General features: G+C 46.4%; 1 protein-coding gene across 8 annotated transcripts in view; it reads right to left on the minus strand.

Moving 5' to 3' along the window:
- The window catches only part of LOC133242143 (uncharacterized), a 487229-nt gene that overhangs the window by 147485 nt on the left and 316002 nt on the right, over nucleotides 1-23742 (minus strand). For 6 of the 8 annotated variants that reach the window (XR_009734783.1, XR_009734782.1, XR_009734781.1 and 3 more), the window contains exons 4-6: nucleotides 20034-20145; nucleotides 1468-1583; nucleotides 15-119 (exon numbers count right to left, since the gene is read on the minus strand). The gene's annotated coding sequence lies outside the window, so the exon portion shown is untranslated. The other 2 variants (XR_009734792.1, XR_009734787.1) reach the window with 2 other exon arrangements.

Genomic DNA, 23742 nt, shown 5'->3' on the forward strand with positions numbered 1-23742 from the left:
TCCAGTGTTCTTACCTGGAGAATCCCAGGGACAGGGGACTCTGGTGGGCTGCCATCTATGGGGTTGCACAGAGTCGGACACGACTGAAGTGACTTAGCAGCAGCAGGAGCAGCAAGGACCTAGATGGTGAACAATGTATCCATGACATACTTGTAGCTATATAATGAGGAATCGTCACTTAAAATCATGAAGTCCTAACACCACTGAACCCTTTGTAGACCTCTGTAATTTTTAGCTGCTTATAAATGATTTGGTTCTTGCGTCAACTGTGAGGAGGCGAGGATTTGCACTGTGACCCACAAAGGAGGAAATCAGATAAGAGGAACGTGCCCCCGTCCATGGAGAAAACACTGCAGGGCAAGAGTCCCGAGGGTCACGCTCCCCACTGCCCTTAGCAGAGGAGCCTGGAACCAGACTTGCATCCAAACCAGGAAACCACGGCTGTGGACTCGCGAACATGAAGCAGCGTCTTTGCATCACGTTATTGTCTACGAGTCAATACATCATTGTCTCCATCTGTAATAACAGCAGGAGCACTCACTTGTGAGCACTTGCCACAGGCCAAGGACTGTTCCCCTGAGCTTTCATTTCGTGGGCTCCATTTTCACAGCAATCCCACCTGAAGGTATATGCTATCCCTCTTTTGCAAATGACAGTACAGCCACAGAGAGCTTCAGACACTGGTCTGAGGTTACATGGCCAATAAGAGGTAAGGATGGCTTCTCCCAGAGTTTGTGCTTGGAACTGCTGTGCTAGTCTTCTGCAGGAGAGTGGTCTTCTGAGGGCTAAAACAGGTTAAGAAATTGCAAGAGCTAAAGGAAATGTATGGTCCAGGGGTTAACAGTCTGCTTTGCAATGCAGGGGACACTGGTTCAAATCCTGGTCTGGGAAGATCCCTCCTGCTGCAGAGCAACTAAGCCCGTGCACCACAGCTCCTGAAATTTGTGCCCTAGGGCCCAGGAGCCACAGCTCCAGAAGCCCGTGAAACACCTACAGCCCATGATCCACAAAAAGAGAGGCCACCGCCATGGGAAGCCTGCACACCACACCCCACAACCAGAGACAGCCAGCAAAGCAATGAAGATCCAGCAAAAAAAAAAAAAAGAAAACTAATTAAAAAAAGACACTTGACTTATGGACCTGGGGAGAAGCGGGGGGAGGGTGAGATGTATGGAGAGAGTAGGATGGAAACTTACGTTGTCATATGTAAAATAAGATAGCCAATGCGAATTTGCTGTATGGCTCAGGAAACACAAACAGGAGCTCTGTATCAACCTAGAGGGGCGGGATGGGGCAGGGAGATGGGAGGGAGGTTCGAAACGGAGGGGATACGTGTATACCTATGGCTGATTCGTGGTAAGGTTTCACAGAAAACAGCAAAATTCTGTAAAGCCATTATCCTTCAATACAAAAAGAAATTTTTTTTAAAAAAAAAAAGGAAAAGTAACTATGTGGGCATTTTCTTACCTCCTTCAAAGAGAAGCAATCAACTGTGAATGTTCTGATGTAATTATGTTGACACGCACAGCTACATATACACCTGTGTCGACTTCCAGTGAAATGATGTCATATATACCGGAATCCTGCGTAAATGCAAGAGACAGCGTCTACAATCCTGTTATTCTAGGTAACGACAAACATTGAGAATGGTGGTCTTTTCTTAAGGAAGGGATCAATCCTCCAACGCTGACAAAGCAGAGAAACTCTTTCGGTGAAGAAAACAAAGCAGACGTTAGACAGGGTGCCGCACTCAACGCGAGATGAGAAAAGAGCCTCCGTCTGTAAACATCTGCCAGGCAGAAGACGCCAGGATCCCACTCCCCTTCCCGGCACGCATTTGTTTCTTCTCCACCCCAGTAAAGAGAAACTGAACAGGCGTCTTGCGATGATCAACAATTAAGCCCATGTACTTCTAAAGATATCTTGGGACTCATCACCAAATTGCCTGATGCAAATTTAAAAATAAAACAATACTCTTCTTGCTTCGGAAGCGACTAACCGTACACATCACGCTGGGAAGAAACTTGACATTTTCAACAAAAGTGATTTTTTTTTTCCCCCTAGAGTCAGCATTTTGTCACTTCTCCCTCTTTTTACCAGGAGAGGATTTCAGTTCCATCCACTCTTCCGTGTCCTCTGCCTCTGGCTCACCCTTTTTTCTCATTTCTCACAGTGGCCGTATGCTATTGTGTTAATTTCAGGTACACTATGCAGGGATCTGACATTCGCATACAATGTGAAATGACCCACACAACAAGCCTACTAACCATCTGTCCCCATGCAAACTTTTCATCATATTTCTTACTGTATTCCTTATGCTGTCAATTATGGCCCCATGGCTTATACACTGATTGGAGCTCTGTCCCCCTAAATTCCCTTCACCTACATCATCCACCTCTTCCTCCCCTCTGACAGCCATTCATTCTGTTGTTCTGTTCTCTGTTCTCTGTACCTGTGACTGTTCCCATTTTGTTGTTTCGTTTTTTGGACTGCACATATGGAGATCCAACCAGTCCATCCTAAAGGAGATCAGTCCTGGGTGTTCATTGGAAGGACTGATGTTGAAGTTGAAACTCCGATACTTTGGCCACCTGATGTGGAGAGCTGAGTCACTGGAAAAGACCCTGATGCTGGGAAAGATTGAGAACAGGAGGATAAGGGGACGACAGAAGATGAGATGGCTGGATGGCATCACTGACTCGATGGACGTGAGTCTCAGTGAACTCTGGGAGCTGGAGATGGACAGGGAGGCCTGGCGTGCTGCGATTCATGGGGTCACAAAGAGTCGGACACGACTGACCGACTGATCTGATCTGATCGAAATACCAATGGTACGTCCCACAGATCTAAGACAAATACTTTTAAAATTATATGGAAACACAAAGACCCCCAAACAGCCAAAACAAACTCAAGAAAGGACAAAATTGGAGGTACAGGTCCCAATTTGAAACTATAGTACAAAACTACAGTCACCAAAACAGTATGGTACCAGCACAAAAGCAGACGCCTAGATCAATGGCACAGAACAGACAGCCCAGAAATAAACTCACATTTATATGATCAAGTATTCTTGCCTGGAGAATCCCATGGACAGAGGATCCTGGTGGGCTACAGTCCACGGGATGGCAAAGAGTCAGACACGACAGAGCAACCAACACGTCCACTTTGACTATATGATCAATTAATCTACGACAAAGGAGGCAAGAATATACAACAGGGAAAAGACAGCCTTTTCAATAAATGATGTTGGGAAAACTGGACAGAGAATCAAACTGGACTTCTCACCCCACATGCAAAAAATCAACTCAAGACGGATTAAAGGCTTAACCTGAAACCATAAAACTACTAGAAGAAAATACGCAGTATGTAATATGTTTTTGGGATACATCTCCTCGCGCAACGGAAGCAAAAGCAAAAATAAACGAAACTGCATTGAACTAAAAGATTTTTGCACAGTGAAGGAAACCATCAACAAAAGGCAAAAAAGAAAGGCAGCCTACAGAACGGGAGGTGATATTTGCAAATGATACATCCAGTAAAGGTTTAACGTCCAAATATATAAGATCTCATACACTTTGATATTGAAACAAACAAACAAAAAAAAGATTTAAGAAAATGGGCAGAGGGACTTCCCAGGTGGCACAGTGGATAAGAATCTGCCGGCCAGTGCAGGTGACACGGATTTGATCCTTGATCCAGGAAGATCCCACATGCCACAGCTACCAAGCCTGCCCACTGAAACTGCTGAGCCTGTGTCCCACAACCACAGAAGCCTGAATGCTTAAAGCCTGTGTTCTGCAAGAGGAGAGGCCACTGTAGTGAGAAGACCCTGCACCAATAGGAAGACCAGCTCCCCACTCACCACAACTAGAGAAAGCCCGTGGAAAGCAATGAAGACCCAGCACGGCCAACGATAAATGCATCAATTAAAATGGACAGAGGACTGCAACAGAGATTTTCCCAAATAAGACAAATGGATGGACAACAGACATGTAGAGAGATGCTCAGCATCACTACTCGTCAGGGAAGTGCAGATGAGGCCACAGTGAGAGCTGTGAGAGGGACTACCGTCAACAGCAATAGACGAGCACTGGTGAGGATGGGGAGAAAAGGGGACCCTACACACTCCAATACTTGGACCACCTGATGCGAAGAACCGACTCACTGGAGAAGACCATGATGCTCGGAAAGACTGAAGGTGGGAGGAGAAGGGGCCGACAGAGGGTGAGATGGCTGGATGGCATCACCGACTCCGTGGACATGAGTTTGGGTGAACTCCGGGAGTTGGGGATGGAGAGGGAGGCCTGGTGTGCTGCAGTCTATGGGACTGCAAAGAGTTGGACACGACTGAGCAACTGAACTTAACTGAAACTTTTAGAAGCCCAGGAACCACAGCCCCTGCCCAACCTTGGACACAGATACGAGGAATTTGCAGTATTGGAAGATCACTGACCATTTGGTGACTCAAATATGGCTCACATCTTCAATGGCATAGAATCCCCACAGAACTCTTGGTTTTGAAAGAGCATCATTTAGGAAGGAAATTACACGAGAAGAAACTTTGGAATCTGCTGCTGGGTCTTGTAGGAACTTCGTCTGTTTGACATCTGAGCTTGACGTGCATCACCTAAAGACGACCTAGTACCCGTTTCACACAGTTGCCTGGAAGTTCTGGTACAAATCACATGGTGTTTTAACAAATTGCCAGTGACACTTTTACTTGAGAACTGATGGTTCTGATATAACAGAGAGTGCTGGAGGCTACAAGCAAACCCCACTGAGGGGGAAAAAAACTAACGTGTTTTCTCTGAAGCTCTTATTATCTGCTTGTTTGTGGTTTGCTCATTAGGCGGTTTTGTAAAATAAATCGTGAGCATTCCAGGAAATAATCCCAATACCATGGGACCTTCTTATAAGGAATAATATTCTATGTCCCGAGGCTTTAAAATATAATCCTTTAATTTTTTCCTTGTGTATTTTTCATAATTTCATGAGAGTTTTATTATTATCATTTTTTTTTTTTTTTGCCCCCTGATGAATGCTCTCTATTCTGAGAAAAGTTACTAAGTGCAACTTTGGCCTCTCTGTGAAGTCATTGTGATGGCCTTTAATCCTCACGGCACCAGAAATAACACAAATGACATATAATTGAACATGACTACTCTAGGGAGAAGCTCTATTTTAAGGATAAACAAAGAGATTAACTCCTGATGTCCAGAGTACGTTCCTGATTGTGTTTCTTATATGTCTGGTATTCAGCCTCAGGCCAAAAAAATTTTTTTTTTCTTTGAGGTGGTAGCATTCAGGGGGGCCTGAATAAAAGCAGCAGCACCCTGTATTGCAACCAGCAATGCTGAACTATGACACCGTGGGGCTGAAGATGGGGGAAAAGCTGTCATCAGCTCAGTCAAGCTCCTCCCTGCCCCCCCAGATGTGAAGGATGGTCACAAGTACCACTTGGGGCTCTCCAGCTAGCAGCTCAGGAAGTCAACTGAGGGCAGCTCTGTCATGGCTCATGTTGGCAAGCTGTGCGCTGGCTGAGACCCTTGGGGGCTCAGCTTGAGGGGGATACACCTGAAGATGTCTCCTTCTTTTCTACACGGTCTCCTCACAAGCCCTGGACCTCTGCACAACATGGCAGGTGGCTTCCCAATCCACAAGTCCTGAGAGGTCATCCCAAGTGAACCAGAAGAAAAACTGAAATCACTTAGTTGTGTCTGACTCTTTGCGACCCCATGGACTCTAACCTATCAGGCTCCTCTGACCATGAGATTTTCCAGGCAAGAATACTGGAGTGGGTTGCCATTTCCTTCTCCAATGCATGAAAGTGAAAAGTGAAACTGAAGCTGCTCAGTCGTATCCGACCCTCAGCGACCCCATGGACTGCAGCCCACCAGGCTCCTCCGTCCAAGGGATTTTCCAGGCAAGAGTACTGGAGTGGGGTGCCATTGCCTTCTCCGATATATAATACACATGAATATAAATAATATATATATGTATAAATAGATGTATCATATGTATATAAATAGTGTGTGTAGATATATGTACAAACAGCTGCACATATACACACATTATATACATATACTATAATCTGTATTTGAGAAAAAAATTCTAACAGCAAAAAAATCTTTTCCTTGAAAAGTAAGTACTTCACAAGCAGAAGGCTCTATGAAAACTGTGACAGGCACCTGTGCTGAGGAAAGTTATTCTGTGTCCCTAGGTACACAGTAAAGCTTGCTTTCCGGTCATTAACGGGAAAGTCCGCAGTGCCCATTTCTTCCTTTTCCTTCACTGCCTGTACTAACCAGCTCTTATCTTTGGACTAATGGCTCAAATCTCAATGGCCAGGAAAAATTTTTATAGAATTTTGCCTCTCAACATGTGGGTCAATGTGTGCACTCAGGATTTGCCTTAAAAAAAAAAATTAGTAATTAAAAAAAAAAAAAAGGCAGAAACAAGATACGCTTCTGCATTGTCTTTCCAGAAGAGGTGGGGAAAAGGCTGCCACACTCTTGCTGTCAGGAGCTGCAGGGCCCCACGCCTCAGGTCACCAACTGCCAACCTCCATGGACTTTGTGAGTCTATCCCACCCACTTTCCGTGAACTGTCACGAGCCAGTTTTCCTTCAACTGGACCTCAGGGCAATTTAATTGCTCCCTCCCCCAGAAAGCACAGGGAGCAGAAAGATGACTGTCTCCAGTGGAGTGAATCCAACATCTGTGCAGACCAACCCCACAGATGGGAAAGGCTCAGATCATAGTTGAGAGCTAAAATACAAACTAAATAAGCAGCTGACACAATCTTAGGACAAAGCTTGATTTTTGGTGATCGCTGATAGTAAAACCTGGGGAAACTTGGAACACTCTCCTAACAGTCATGAACAGAGTAATAGGGAATAACTGTTAAAAAAAAAAAAAAAAAAACCCTCCCCCCTCTGCCCATGAATATACAATAACTTCTTATGTTGCGTCTGGATTCAACTTCCAGAGCATGACATCACTGACAATATGTCATCCCAATGTGCCAACAAGACATTGTCATGTGTTTGCTACTCAGAAAATACGTGCATGGTGAAAGAACAGCTCATGGAACAGACCTGTAATTGTTATTAATGTTCCAACCATAAGAAATACGTCAGCTGTCAGGGAAACGGGAGTCGCTGACTCTCTGTGGGTGCAGGGTCACTGGATACAACTGTTCAACAGCAACGTCTCTGCTTCATGCTGGAGACCAAGCCATATATAGGTAACTCCATGACCACCTTCTTTTCCTTCTTGCCTGTGACCTCATCTCTCTAGTATTTTCTTTTTTCTTCTTCTTCCTCTCAGGCACAAATGTCTGCCTTGTAAGGCTGTCAGGGAGCGTCATAGACAGTAAGAAGTGACTCTGTTCACAGAGCATAGTATCAGAGATTGAAGACCTGAGACCCAAGGTCTCCAGGAGGTAAGGTGGGCAGAGAGGTCAACGATCCAAAAAGTGTCTGTGCTGTCTTATTCCTCAAAGTCCTCTATAAATGCACCCTTTGAATGACTGGCTTGTCCAGCCTAAAGCCTGAAAGCCTAAATGCAGACCGTCCACAATCTGTGTCTACCTGATTCTCAATACCCCAAGCACAGGTTGGATACTCCCAGGTTTAGCTAGTACCACTGAGGATTAGCAAACAGGGAGGCCCAGTGGACTGGAGAGTGTCTCTGTGGCTCAGACATGGAGGTGGACATTATGGAGCCGGCGGTCAGAGATGAGAGATCAGGACGATCCCTCAAGAGACCAGTGGAGGAGGCTCCGAGGCGTGCTCTGCTGGGGCAGGGGCCGGCTGGAAGCATCCCCCACCACGTCCGGGACTCTCGGTAGCTAACCACCTTCCTAGGAAGCTTCAGCATCAGTGGGGACCCTGACACACGCATGGTCTCACTGGAGTCTCTTCACGTGTCTGCAAGGTCAGCAGAACCACTTTTCTGAGATGAGATGGAAACACCCCACTGTCACTACCCATGGCTTCCCTTGTCCTTGAACCCTCTGTCCACCTCTCTCTGCACCGCTAGGTGGTCAGCGTGTGACATCAGCCAAACTCTGCTGACCCCTGCTCTTGTTCCTTCGCCCAGTACAGAAAAGATGCTATAAGCTGTCTTATCAAAAGAAGGAATGGGGGCAGGGGGGAACTTCCCTGGAGGTCCAGTGGTTGGGGCTCTACCTTCCAATGCAGCCCATGCAGGTTCAGTCTCTGGTCAGGGACCTATGATCCCACACGCTGCGGAGAAACTGAGCCCGTGTAATGTAATTACTGAGCCTGAGACGCCTGTGCCCTGCAACGAACCATCGCACATGCTGCAAGGAAGGTCCTGAGTGCCGCAAGTAAGGGCCAGCACAGCCAGAGAAATATTCGAAGTGAAGTGAAACTGGAAGTTGCGGAGTCCCATCCTCCTCTCTGTGACCCCATGGACTACACAGTCCATGGAATTCTCCAGGCCAGAATAGTGGAGTGGGTAGCCTTTCCCTTCTCCGGGGGATCTTCGTGACCCAGGAACAGAACTCAGGTCTCCCACATTGCAGGTGGATTCGTTCCCAGCTGAGCCACCAGGGAAGCCCAAGAAGACTGGAGTGGGTAGCCTTTCCCTTCTCCAGCGGATCTTCCCGACCCAGGGATTGAACTGGGGTCTCGTGCATTGTAGGCGGAGTCTTTACCAGCTGAACTATCATGGAAGCCCTAGATAAACACATAACAAAAAACTAAACGAAACAAGAAATAAGGAATGGAGCCAGGCAGCAAACCAGTTACACAAAGCAGCCAAGCTGAGTCTCAAATTTCTAACCACGCTTTTTTTTTTTTAATTAACTGGAGGATAACGGCTTTAGAATGTTGCCTTGGTTCCTCCTGTAGAACAAAATGAATCAGCCATATGTATACACATGTATCCTCCCTCTTGAACCTCCCTTCCCCTTGAGCCTCCCTCCCACCTGCCAAGGTCAACACAGAGCCCCGGGCTTAGCTCCATGTGCTCTACAGAAGCTTCCCACTAGCTGTCTATTGTCATGTGCGTAGATCAATGCTCCTTCCTTAATTCATCTCACCCTCCCCTTCCCCCTGCAGCGCCCACAAGTCCATTCTCCAATTCTGTGTCTCTCTTCCTGCCGTGCATACAGGTTCATCTGTACTACTGTTCTAGTTTCCACATACATGTGTGAGTATACGACACGTGGGACATCGCTGATGGCCCAGGGGTTAGGAATCCCCGGGATTCAAGGGACCTGGCTTCGATCCCTGCCAGGGAACTAACACACCACATGCTGCGGAAGGACGAAGTCCACATACCACACAAATACTGAGCCTGTGCAGCGTAAGGAGAGATCCCTCGTCCCACAAAGAACACCCAACACGGCCACAAAAATAAATATGAAAAACAGTAATTAAGGAAAGAGATGTCCCGGGACATCGCCACATGTTTCCCAGGAGTAAAGTCACCCCTGGCTCAGCTCCAGTGTTGCACACACTCCCCAGCCCCTGTAACGACCGCGCGCGCGTGTGTGTGTGTGTGTGTGTGTGTGTGTTACACTCTGTGCAACGAAGCCTTTTCACAGGTGTCTTCCCAGCCTTTCAGACCTTCCTCCTGAGTGTCAGACTCTTCAATCCTCTTTCATAATTCCACTCGGGGATGCCCGAAGCCCTGGAGTGGAGGTTCGACATTCTGCCATGCTGACCCACCTTCTCCCCTAGCGTGTCTGAGCTCCCCTGAGGCTCCAGTCCTCAGTGGACAGTACTTTCATTACCTCCACTTCCCAAGCAGGACCTCTGGGCCTCTCTCCCGGCATTGACCCCAGCACCCAGCCCCTCCTATTTTTCTTCATTAACACAGCAGGGTCTTCCTGTCTCCCTCAAGCTTCTGCGGGCTCTCCTCCCCCGAGGGTGCCCAGCTCCCTCCCTGACTCCCCACCATTCATTCATGCTAAACTTTCATTTGTCCAGCTGTGCCCACAAGGATCTCATGAAGGTTTCAGTTTGCCTGTGTCTTGGGCATTCCAGGTGGCTCAGATGGTAAAGAATCTGCCTGCTGACATAGGAGACTTGGGTTTGATCCTTGGGCTGGGACGATCCCCCGGAGGAGGAAAGGATGACCCACTCCAGTGCCCTTGCCTGGGAAATCCCATGGACAGAGGAGCCTGGTGGGCTATGGCCCTTTGGGTCAAAAAAGACTGAGTAACAGAGCACAAATTCACTATCTATGCCTTGCAAGGGCTTCCCTGGTAGCTCAGTTGGTAAAGAATCTGCCTGCAATGCAGGACACCACAGTTCAATTCCTGGGTCAAGAAGATCTGCTGGAGAAGGGATAGGCTACCCACTTTAGTATTCTTGGGCTTCCCTGGTGGCTCAGCTGGTAAAGAATCCGCCTGCAATGTGGGAGACCTGGGTTCGATCCTTGGGGTTGGGAAGATTCCCCTGGAGAAGGGAATGGCTACCCACCCCCGTATTCTGGCCTGGAGAATTCCATGGACTGTATAGTCCGTGGGGCTGCAAAGAGTTGGACTGGGCGACTTTCACTATGTCACTATGCCTTGCGAATAACCTTCACATTCTCAACAGCTTTCAACGTTGTGACAATAAATTCCAGAGCGTGGTGTGTGAGGTCCTTTCCTAACGTCTCATTGTGTAGCCAGTGATCTATTTACAAAAAAATCCATCTCTGCATCCCCTTTGAAGCTGTGGACGGAATGTTCCTTCAGCCTGAAAGCCCTCCTCCTGATTCTGTCTCTCCGCTGCCTTCTCCTGCCTAGCTGACTCCTCCGAAACTCAGCTCACCCAGGACACTTCCCAGAGAAAGGTTTCAGTCTATCGCAAACCACCCGCAGAGATCGTCTGCTTACCGATTCAGCTGCAACCCCCGGCTCTAAGACCCAGGACCATGTGCTAGTCACTTGATGATTGTTTGTTGTTGTTTAATTGCTAAGTCGTGCCGGACCCTTGGTGACCCCGTGGACTGTAGCCTACCAGGCTCCTCTGTCCATGGGATTCTCCAGGCGAGAATGCTGGAGTGGGTTGCCATTTCCTTCTCCAGGGGGATCTTCCCAACTGAGGGATGGAACTCACGTCTCCTGTGTCACCTGTCTTGCAGGTGGGTTCTTTACCTCTGAGCCACCAGAGAAGCCCCAAGGGACTGGCAATCAGTGTCATTAAAAAAGCAAAAGTCATCAAATCAGGTCTGCCAAGAAAGCTTGTGTTGCTGGTAGCAATGTCCCTTTCTATAAGAATCACACAGCCATACTAGATCCAAGTGCATTCCTATGCACCTAAGTGGTTTCCCATCCTTTGGAACAGCTTTACAAATGGCCAGTGCTTGACAACAGAAGATCTGAGTGAACACACAGCTGCTGCACCAGGTACAGGGGCACTCTGCTCGGGTGGCTCTGGGCACAGATTCATGGTGCCAAGCTGGCATGACATCAGACACCAGGTCCAGAAGGGGACTGAGGACAGGCATTGCTCGATACAGTGAAACTGCAGAGCAGGTAGGTCTGGACTCAGGTGGGGCTCTTTCCTGGAAAAGCAGAGTGATCCAGTCCCAACTGGAGTGGCACCTTGTCAACCAAACCCAAAGCTTCAGAAGGTAAAGAAAAAAAAAAAAAAAGCCTTCCTGGAGCCCAGGGTTTTTTTCATCCTTGGCACTATGGACAGCTGGGGTCTGGATCATTCACTGGGGCCGGGTTGGAACTGTAAGAAGGACATTTAGCAGCATCACTGACCACTACCCACTGGAAGCCAGAGGGACCCCCTCCCCTGTCAAGAAAAAATGTCTCTATACACAGCCCCCAGGGAGGGGTGCTAAGTGACTCACAACTGAGAACTGTGGTTTTATACAGAGTCATTTCTATTCTCAGTACCCACTTACAATCAGATGATCAGCATGTATAAGATCAGACCAGCTAATAAAGGGGAGGATTCGACATACATTGCTGTGACTCTGGGGCTTCCCTGGTGGCTCAGCCATAAAGAACCCACCTGCCAATGCAAGAGATGCAGAGTCAGGAAGATCCCCTGGAAGAGGGCATGGCAACCCACTCCAGCATTCTTGCCTGGAGAATCCCAAGGACAGAGGAGCCTGGCGGGCTGCAATCCACGGGGGTCGCAAAGACTCGGAAACATCTGAGTGACCAAACACACACATGCACGAGCTGTGAGTCTGAAACACAAAGAGTTTCCAACATCCACCACGGCTCAAGGTGCCTTTTAAACCGTGCATGTAACTTTGCAGAAACAAGAGTCGGGACAGTGAGCCTAACGATCACGAAGGCTACATCATCTGTCTTCTTAATAGGCTCCTGTTTTACAGGGGTAACAGCAGTATGGATCACAGAGGGAGAAAGCTGATTTACTTGACAATGCGTAGACCACTCAAAATAAACATTTCTCAGGAGAATCCCTCAGGGATTCTATTTTAAGACAGACAAACTAGTTGCTTTACAGAATAGCGTTCTGCGTTCCTTATAAAGAGGGTTATTGCTCTGAATCACATCATCAGCTGTTGACTGGAAAGCACGGGTTCAGGTTTCTCTAGTCTGTTTCGGTGAGTGGCCTGAACCGTGATGAAGATGGGTTGCTATGAGATGAGTCTTGGGGCTTGGAACATCACGATCATATGTTATTGCCGTTCAGTGTCTAATTACGAAAATCTTTACATTTCCTTTGCTTGCTTGAGGAAAGACCCTCATTCATTTTTAACTATTCCCATGAACATCTTATGTTAGTTACAAAACATGAAGCAGTTTATCTTAAACAAGACTCAACAATGTTCAGTGCAAAAAACAAAAGCAACATTCAAAGGAGGTTTTTTTTTTTTTTTTTTGGCTGACTTATTTTAGGTAAAATTACCATCCTCTCTAATATTCTATTTTTTTTAATGGAGTAAGCTTTCTGTTCCCTGATGGGCATATTCTTAAAATGAATACAACACTTCTTTTTCAATTGTTTTCCCTACATCAATACATATAAATCACATGTGTGTCAAAATGTATTAAAATATGAAAGTGTGTTTTAAAGTCTTTCCTCACAGGTGGGAGACTGAATCCCAGAGATGTGGGTTTTATCTTAAAAGAAAAATTTCCTCCTAACCCAAAGTAGAGTGATGCTGTTTCTGGACTGAGGATTACATTTTAAATAGACTGGGAGACATTTTTACACAGCATAGTCAGAGTACAGGGTGGGCAGGAAGTTGCGGGCACAAGGGTTTTTTTCTAAAGTCATAAAATTAGATGTCTCAGAATCTGCCCATGTGGAGAGAGACAGAGAGACAGAGTTGAGGGGCATTAAGGCAGTCAGCATCCCTTTCTGTCTCACACGGCAGCTTGCTCACTGACCAGCGACATCTGTCTAAGATTCCGGGACCTGCAGAAGAACCACAAGCATTGGGTTAATTTAGACCCTTTCCCCTTCTGACCATGAGCCTGACTGACCGTCAGCTGAGCATCTGCTGGCTTCTGGCCCCTCATTGGAGGGACGAGAACCTTCGATCTCTGTGTCGGAACTTCCCCACCACGGGACAAGGCACAGCAGAGACAGCCGTGGAGCACCGAAACCAGACACTCGCACATCTGCATGTGAGCAGGTGTGGAAGTGGTCAGGCAGACTCTTCTAGCAGCAAGGGAAGCCTGGCTTCTTGTTCTTAGAAAACCAAGGAGCACTGTGCTTCTAAAATGCACCTGCAGCCCGACACCATGGCCTCGGGGATTGGGCTCCATGAGTCCCAGAAACTGCCGTCTTCCGCCCCGAGCTTTGAGCCCACCCCAGGCTGAGTACTGACCCGGTCCCTGCAGGGCAGGGACCACGCTCTGGCTTTCCCAACCAACACCGTTCATTCCACGACCCTGTCTCTTGTTGACTGCGGTTTCTGACACCACTTATGTCATTGAACAAATCAACTGGCGCCGTTATCAACAGCAGTGCTGAGGACTCCCCTGCTGGCTCGGTGGATAAGCATCTTGCCTGCCAGTGCTAGGGGACGTGGGTTCAGAGAGGGTAACAGTCAGGAAGGCCAGGGGTCTCCAAACGGAGGAAATAGGCTGCAAGTGTCAGACATTTGTAATCTCTCTTAAGCGACAGGAGGAAACAAACTAGTGATGGTTTTTTTTTTTTTTTCCCTTCTCTATACCAATTTAAAGGAGAAGGCAATGGCACCCCACTCCAGTGCTCTTGTCTGGAACATCCCGTGGACAGAGGAGCCTGGTGGGCTCCAGTCTGTGTGATCTCGAAGAGTCAGACACGACTGAGCGACTTCACTTTCACTTTTCACTTTCATGCATTGCAGAAGGAAATGGCAACCCACTCCAGTGTTCTTGCTTGGAGAATTCCAGGGATGGGGGAGCCTGGTGGGCTGCGGTCTATGGGGTTGCACAGAGTCAGACATGACTGAAGCGACTTAGCAGCAGTAGCAGCAGCATACCCATTTAAAAAGAGGTTTCTCTTAAAATACTGTGTTGCCATAATGACACCTGGTTCCACCTGAAGTTAACTTTTCTCAAACCTTGCGTTAACCAACGCATTTTTCGTATGGAAATGTTTGTCTTAAGCTATGTTAATGTGCTATGCATTTACCCCAGACTCTGTCTTCAAGTCGTTCTGCCTAATGGCTCAGAACCGCCTTGACAAACCAGTGTAATACTCAGACGTTGTTCCCCTAATCTGTGTAAACGAAACTATTTGTATGGTAACCTGCCTTTATACAAGATTCAAGTCAATTGTTTTATGGCCCAGGATGACTCTTCTGGTGCCAAGATTATCCCAAAATACATCTTATGGATGAGGGGCCTGGTGCCATTCTCTGAGTTTTAAGACATTCCTTTCTTTCATTAACAGACTGCTGAGTGACTATATAATATCCAGCTAAAAACTATCAGGGGGGTATTCTTTCTGCCCCCTTCTGGGTATTCTTTCTGCCCCCTTCTGATGCCTATGTCGGAAGCTTTCTCCATCTCCTTTATACTTTAATAAAACCTTATGACACAAAAGGTCTGAGTGATCAAGCCTCCTCTCTGGCCCTGGATTGAATTCTTCTCCTCCAGAGGCCAAGAATCCCAGCGTCTCCTCGTGGTTCAGCAACAATCTTGCAGTTCCATCCCTGATCCAGGAAGATCCCACTGTGCCTCGAAGCAGCTCAAAGCCCACAACTACGAAGCCTGTGTGCTCCAGACACAGAACCTGGGGGCCTAGAGCCAGTACTCGGCAGCAAGAGGAGCTGCCGTGAGAAGGCCGTGCTCTGCTCGTCTCCAGTTAGCCCTGGCTTCCCAAACCTGGAGAAGAGCCCCTGCAAAGGCCATGAAGACCCAGTGCAGCCAAAAGTAAATACATTTTTAAAAGAAAAGACTGTTAAAAAGTACTGGAAAAAAAAAAAGCAATGCTTAAGTACTAAGAAATCTACCCCCCACCCCTGCGGGGGGTCCACCCTGTTGAAAGTCATCCCTGATTTGTGACTTTCTGCTCAAAGTCCTTCAAATGCAACATGCCTTCTCCTCAGGTGTATAGTGGGGATTACTTCAGTTCAGTTCAGTTGCTCAGTCGTGTCTGACTCTGCGACCCCATGGACTGCAGCACACTAGATTTTCCTGTCCATCACCAACTCCCAGAGCTTGCTCAAACTCACGTCCATCCAGTCGGTGATGCCATCCAACCATCTCATCCTCTGTCGTCCCCTTCTCCTCCCGCCTTCCATCTTTCCCAGCATCATCTTTTCAAATTCGCATCAGGTGGCCAAAGGATTGGCGTTTCAGCTTCAGCATCAGTCCTTCCAATGAACATTCAGGACTGATTTCCTTTAGGATGGACTGGTTGGATCTCCTTGCAGTCCAAGGGACTCTCAAGAGTCTTCTCCAACACCACAGTTCAAAAGCATTACTTGAACATCCACAAATATATGGATTATAATTTTTTTTCACAGAAACTTATACACAATATTGGGCTTCAGGGTCACAAAGACTTGGACACAACTGAAGTGACTGAGCATGCACACACGCATACACGGTACAGGATTTCTAGCATTTGTAATAAAGACAAGAGTCCTAAGATTCAAGCGGAAATTCTCTTTCTACTAATAGGCGATGTTAATCGAAATCAGAAATTTAAATGTGTTTGACATTTGAAACACACTATTTCACTTCTTTAAATTTATTTTACAGAATTTCTCACCTGAGTGTACTCTGGCCTTCCTACTGCTTATGCTGGTTTTAACAGCTGAACATCAGAAATTACCTGTTATTGGAATAACCGATTAATGGTGTGTTTAAAGACATCAGGACATAACTGTAATATAGTATGATGCTTCAGCTATTAAAGCAGAAAGTGTTAGTCACTCAGTTGTGTCCGACTCTTTGCAACCCCATGGACTATAGCCCGCCAGGCTCCTCTGTCCATGGGGATTCTCCAGGCAAGACTACTGGAATGGATTGCCACTTTCTTCTCCAGGGGAATCTTCCCAACCCAGGGATCAAACCCAGGTCTCCTGCATTGCAAGCAGATTCTTTACCATCTGAGCCACCAGGGAAGCCACAGGAATAGCTACATAGGAAAAAAGGGAAATGAGGATAGTCAAAACATTTTAAGTGAAAAGAATCTCAAAACAGAACACCGTCAGAACACAGTGGAGACCTTAGAGAGCAAAGCATCTTTATTGTTCAATTCTACCTTCGGACCTTTTCCACAATGCGTGTGTCACAACGCCTTCTGGTTTCATTTAGATCTACAATATATTTCAGATACGATTTTTCCTTCTGGGCTAACAATTTTATGAGCTTTTTAAAAGTTAACTGGAGACTTTGTTTCCTCCAGACATGTACCATTGTGTTAAATGCAAGTATGAAAAGGATGTAAGGTGATGTTTAAACACTTAGTGAGTGAAGTCGCTCAGTCGTGTCTGACTCTATGAGACCCCATGGGCTGTAGCCTACCAGGGTCCTCCGTCCATGGGATTTTCCAGGCAAGAGTTCTGGAGTGGGTTGCCATTTCCTTCTCCAGGAGATCTTCCCGACCCAGGGATTGGACCTGGGTCTCCTACACTGTAGGCAGACGCTTTACTGTCTGAGCCACCAGGGAAGTCAGCTTAAATATTTAAACCAAAAGTAAAGGTTGTGGTCAGAATAAAAAGGGGAGGGTGGGAAGAAGGGAGAGAGATAGACAGACAGAGACTGACTTGTGAGTTGCATCAAAATCTTTCATGGAGGAGGAATTGAGACCCAGTTCAGTTCAGTTCAGTGAAGTCGCTCAGTCGTGTCCAACTCTTTGCGACCCCATGAACCGCAGCACACCAGGCCTCCCTGTCCATCGCCAACTTCTGGAGTTTGCTCAAACCCATGTCCATCGAGTCTATGATGCCATCCAACCATCTCATCTGTCATCCCCTTCTCTTCCTGCCTTCAATCTTTCCCAGCATCAGGGTCTTTTCCAATGAGTCAGTTCCTTGAATCAGGTGGCCAAAGGATTGGAGTTTCATCTTCAGCGTCAGTCCTTCCAATGAACACTGAGGACTGATCTCCTTTAGGATGGACATCATTCACTATAGGAATCCAATTACAGCAGTTTAACCAAGCAGAATTATGACAGCTTAAATGAGCAGAGTCCACCAGAACACCAGAAGAAAAAACAAAAACCAAATCAGGTCACCACGGATAGTTTAAGCTAAGGTCAGTCAGTTCAGTCGCTCAGTCATGTCCGACTCTTTGTGACTTCATGGACCGCAGCACGCCAGGCCTCTCTGTCCATCACCAACTCCCAGAGTTTACCCAAACTCATGTCCATTGAGTTAAATTAAAGTGGTTTCCTAACAATTTGTTGCGACGTGGCCCCAGGCTATGTGCGGCACTGTGAAAACGGGATGTCCCCCCACAACTGCCTCAAGCCCCCTGCATTAGCTGAACATTCCAAGTTTGGACCCCTAAACCGCAGTTAGCAAATCAGGTAGCTGTTTTCCACCTCTTGGGGCGGACAACCAGCCTGCCTCCAGAGTCAACACTCTCACGGCACAAGAGAAGTGCCCTTAACGTGGGGAAGATATCTTTAACGGCCCCTGGGTCTGGCTAAGACTGGGGAAATTTTCAAGCTGTCTCTTTAATAAGGGGCAACCGACATTTCCATAGGGAACTGGGATTTTTCCCTTCCCTTTGACGGAGGCAGATAAATCACCCCAAAAGGAAGTGGGCTTAGTTATGTCACTTGCTAATGTGTCTGCCGAGACAGAGACACCATGGCCATTGATACAGACATTTCCATCCATTTCTGCAAGAGACGGAAGATTCACAATCTAGGGAGTTTCCCCATAGCTGGAGCCCTCGGGGTGCTACTGCTGTGAAAATGAGTTCCTTCCAGACAGATGCCAGTGGGTGGATTAGGTATCCTTAACTAGCCACCCCGTGCTAGACTACCTCATCCCAGAGCCTGTGGCCTGTGGGTACCAGTTATTTTTCTCATCTTCCCAAACTCCCTCTGACCTTTTAATCCTTTTCTTTGCACAGTTTAGGAGATGCAGACAACGGAATTAACGCACACATACAGTTTAAACAGCAACGATGATATTTTTTATTTCATTGAAAGTACTCTTCAACATCCGCAAAGAGGGATATCGTGGAAACAAGAGTAAAAATATTTCTTGATATTAAATGGTTCTCTAAAAGTGGTCCCTGGAGCAATAGTATCAGTACCGCTTGGGAAACTTTTGGAAATAGAATTGATTGTGCCCTACACAGATTGACAGAATCAGGAATTCTGGGGGTGCACCCAGCTCTCCACCATTAACACTCTGGGTGCTTCCAACGTGCAGGGAAGCTTATAAGGATTCAACACGCTTTGAAAAAAAGAATCCTCCGCTGTCATACAATATTGTCAGTGATACAGTGTCACTTCTATATTTATATTTCATAGTTTAAACTCACTTTGTATTAAAAAAAAAAAAAAACCTAGCCATTTTCTATTAAAAACACTATTTTCTAATTATCATTAATTGGCTTTCCTAGTAGCTCAGTTGGTAAAGAATCCACCTGCAATGCAGGAGACCCTGGTTCGATTCCTGGGTCAGGAAGATCCCCTGGAGAAGGGATAGACTACCCACTCCAGTCTTCTTGGGCTTCCCTGGTGGCTCAGCTGGTAAAGAATCCGCCTGCAATGTGGGAGACCTGGGTTCTATCCCTGGGTTGGGCAGATTCCCTGGAGAAGGGAAAGGCTACCCACTCCAGTATTCTGGCCTGGAGAATCCCATGGACTGTATAGCCCATGGTTAATTAACTGACTTGTTTACAAGGAGTGGTAAACTTATTCACAAGATGTGCCTGTGGTTAATTAATTAACTCATTTACAAGTGGTGGTAAACTTGTATACAAGATGAGGTTGCGGTTAATTGATATCCGTGTGTGACAGTCTGTATGACTTTCTCGTCTTTGAAGGCTCACCTGAAGAACTCATGAAACGAGGAGACAGCTAACAATACCAGCGCTGGGCTAGTATTAATGATACTCAGGATAATAATGAGTTTGGCAGGTTGATGCATGCAAACATGGGATCTCTGTTGTGCCAGACGCCAGGCCCTGATTATTTCATTGCAGCCTCGTGGTAGCCTTATGATACAGAGCTCCATACATCTGCATCAGACCCAGAAGACCTGGGCTGCCCAGTGGAGGACCAGTTCATCCCAGAGCACATGGCCTATGGGTGCAAGTTTCAGGCCCCGGGCTGGAGAGCTCCTGCCCCCCAGTCTGCGGCGGCCCCTGATCCATCAACACAACCACAGTCAGATTCCTTCTGGTCAAAGCCAACAGTTACTTTTTGGGCCTCCCCGTAACCTCTTTGCAGAGAGACATCTTTACCATACGTATTCTGATTCAAGGGAATACAGTAAAGCACTGCGGTCACGATTGTAACTGAGCACCATGGAGGTCCCCCAGGGTTCAGACCATGCGTGTGCAGGGACAGGTCAGTGTGACCCGCTGCATGGGACCTGGGAGGGGACGATGGGGAGACAGGCCTCTCTCCTTTGTGATCAGGACAACACCGCTACGCCCAGCTCACTCACGTTTTGTGGGTCCAAGCCTGGTTTGGGCAGCAGTGCCGTGATGGGGGAGGCGGTCTTTGTTCCAAGATGTTACTTCGCATAAATCACGTGCCAGCACCTGAGTCCCCAGCATCTACCCACAGAAAGAGAGAAATTAAGTTTGCTCTGGACACATGAAAGGACAGCCAGAGAACTGTAAGAGTTGATAAGGTGTTCAATGAACTCAAATGACGACACTCAAGACATTTGTAGGCATGCTCAATTTCAGAGTTTATATCTCAACTGTGGGATCAAAAAAGATCTTGGTGCAACTTATGACTGTATCCTGCCTACATGTTCCCCTAAGATGGTAAAGAGTCTGCCTGCAGTGCGTGAGACCTGGGTTCAATCCCTGGGTCAGGAAGATCCCCTGGAGAGGGGAATGGCAATCCACTCCAGTATTCTTGCCTGGAGAATCCCATGGAAGGAGGAGCCTGGTGGGCTACAGTCCGTGGGTCGCAAAGAGTCAGACACGACTGAGCAACTAACACAAGAGTTCTACCATATCTGGCCTTGCATTTAGGTCTTTAATTATGAGTTTATTTTTGTGTATGGTGTTAGAGAGTGTTCTAATTTCATTCTTTGACATGTAGCTGTCCAGGTTTCCCAGCACTTATTGAAGAGACTGTCTTTTCTGCACTGTATGTTCTTGCCTCTTTTGTCATAGATTAGGTGACCATGGGCGTGTGGGTTTAACTCTGGGCTTTCTATCATGTACCACCTGTCTTTCTGTTTTTGTGCCAGGACCATACTGTCTTGATGACTGTGGCTCTGAAGTAAGACAGTCTGATTCCGCCAGATCCATTTTTTCTTTTTTAAGATTAATTTGCCAAAAAAAAAAAAAAAGAATAATTTGCTAACTTGTGGTCTCTTGTGTTTTGATACAAAAATGGTAAAATTTTTGGACATAAGTGGCGGCAAGATCTTTTTCGATCTACCTCCTAGAGTAATGAAAATAAAAACGAAAATAAGCAAACGTGATCTAATTAAACTCAAAAGCTTTTGCACACCAAAGGAAACCATTAATACAAAAATGCAAAGACAATCTTCAGAATGGGAGAAAATATTTGCAAATGAAGCTAATGACAAGGGACTAATGTCCAAAACTGGAGAAGAGAAAGGCTACCCACTGCAGTATTCTGGCCTGGAGATTTCCTTGGACTACAGTCCACGGGGTCGCAAAGAGTCGGACACAACTGAGCAACTTTCAGTATCTCCAAAGTATACAAACAGCTCATGTGGCTCAATATCAAAAAAAAAAACAAAAAACAACCCAAGCAAAAACTGGATAGAAGATCTGAATAGACATTTATCCAAAGAAGACATACAGATGGCTAAAAGGAGCACATGAAACGATGCTTCACATCACTAATTATTAAAGAGATGCAAGTCAAACCTACAATGAGGCGTCACTTCAGATTGGTCAGAATGGCCATCATCCATAAAAACCTAGAAGCAATAAATGCTGGAGGAGGGTGTGGAGAAAAGGAAACCCTCTCACACTGTCGGTGGGAATGTACACTGATACAGTCGTTGTGAAGAACAGTACAGAGGTTCCTTAAAAACCTGAAAACAGATCTAGCCTATGATCTAGCCATTTCACTGCTGGGGATACAGCTGGAGAAAACCATGATTTGAAAAGATACACGCGCCTCAGCGTTCAGAGCGGCACTGCTCACAATATCCAAGACGCAGAAGCACCCTAAATGGGCCCCAACAGAGGAACAGATGAAGAAGACGTGCTGCATACAGACAATGGAATACTAGTCACTGTAAGAAAAGAATGAAATCATGCCATACGCGGCAACACAGACGGACCTCGAGACGGTCATACTGTGTGAAGTAAGTCAGAGACAGACCGACAAATATCATATGACATCTTGCATATGTGGAATCTAAAAAAAAAAAAAAGATACAAATGAACTGACAAAATGGAAACAGGACCACAGATGTGAAAAAACAAACAAACAACTTATAGTTACCAGAGGGTAAGAGAAGGGGAAGGGATAAATTAGACCGGGATTGGACACATTTAGACACAATTCTATATACAAAACATATAGGTAAAGTCATAAGACCTAGTACATCATGAGAAATGCTGGGCTGGAAGAAGCACAAGCTGGAATCAAGATTGCCGGGAGAAATATCAATCACCTCAGATATGCAGATGACACCACCCTTATGGCAGAAAGTGAAGAGGAACTCAAAAGCCTCTTGATGAAACGGAAAGAGGAGAGTGAAAAAGTTGGCTTAAAGCTCAACATTCAGAAAACGAAGATCATGGCGTCTGGTCCCATCACTTCATGGCAAATAGATGGGGAAACAGTGGAAACAGTGTCAGACTATTTTTTGGGGGTCTCAAAATCACTGCAGATGGTGATTCAGCCATGAAATTAAAAGGCGCTTACTCCTTGGAAGAAAAGTTATGACCAACCTAGATAGCTATTCAAAAGCAGAGACATTACTTTGCCAACAAAGGTTCGTCTAGTCAAGGCTATGGTTTTTCCTGTGGTCATGTATGGATGTGAGAGTTGGACTGTGAAGAAAGCTGAGCGACGAAGAATTGATGCTTTTGAAATGTGGTGTTGGAGAAGACTCTTGAGTCCCTTGGACTGCACAGAGATCCAACCAGTCCATCCTAAAGGAGATCAGTCCTGGGTGTTCATTGGAAAGACTGATGCTGAAGCTGAAACTCTAATACTTTGGCCACCTCATGTGAAGAGTTGACTCATTGGAAAAGACCCTGATGCTGGGAGGGATTGGGGGCAGGAGGAGAAGGGGACGACAGACGATGAGATGGCTGGATGGAATCACCGACTCGATGGACATGAGTTTGAGTAAACTCCGGGAGTTGGTGATGTACGGGGAGGCCTGACGTGCTGTGATTCATGGGGTCGCAAAGAGTCAGACATGACTGAGCGATTGAACTGAACTGAACTGAATAGGACCTACTGTTTAGCATAGAGAACTCTAGTCAATACTATATAATGACCCATATGGGAAAAGAATCTAAAAAAAGAGGGGATGTATGTATATGTACAGCTGATTCATGCTGCTGACCAGCAGAAACTGACCCAACAGTGTAAATCAACTATGCTCCCAGGAAAATTGAAATAAAAACCTATTGGATAGTTTGTATCTAACCTGTACGGTATAAAGTAACAACACAGTTTATGTTTCAACTGTGTGTGTGTGTGTGTGTGTGTCTGAGAGTCAGAATGTGTGTTTTGTGTGAGAGGAAATACAAATATCCATAACCTGTCTTACTGACTCGGACACACACACATATAGTTGAAACATAAACTGTGTTACTTTATCCCATATAGGTTAGATACAAACTACTATCCAATAGGTTTTTTTGGAACAGGCAGGGTTTCCCTGATAGCTCAGTTGGTAAAGAATCCACCTGCAATGCAAGAGCTGCTGCTGCTGCTAAGTCGCTTCAGTCGTGTCCGACTCTGTGTGACCCCATAGACGGCAGCCCACCAGGCTCCCCGTCCCTGGGATTCTCCAGGCAAGAACACTGGAGTGGGTTGCCATTGCCTTCTCCAAGGCATGAAAGCGAAAAGTGAAAGTGAAGTCGCTCAGTCGTGTCCGACTCTTCACTATCCCATGGACTTGCAGCCTACCAGGCTCCTCCACCCATGGGATTTTCCAGGCAAGAGCACTGGAGTGGGGTGCCATTGCCGTC

Source organism: Bos javanicus, chromosome X, assembly GCF_032452875.1.
Source record: "Bos javanicus breed banteng chromosome X, ARS-OSU_banteng_1.0, whole genome shotgun sequence".
In the NCBI taxonomy this organism is placed as follows: Eukaryota; Metazoa; Chordata; class Mammalia; order Artiodactyla; family Bovidae; genus Bos; species Bos javanicus.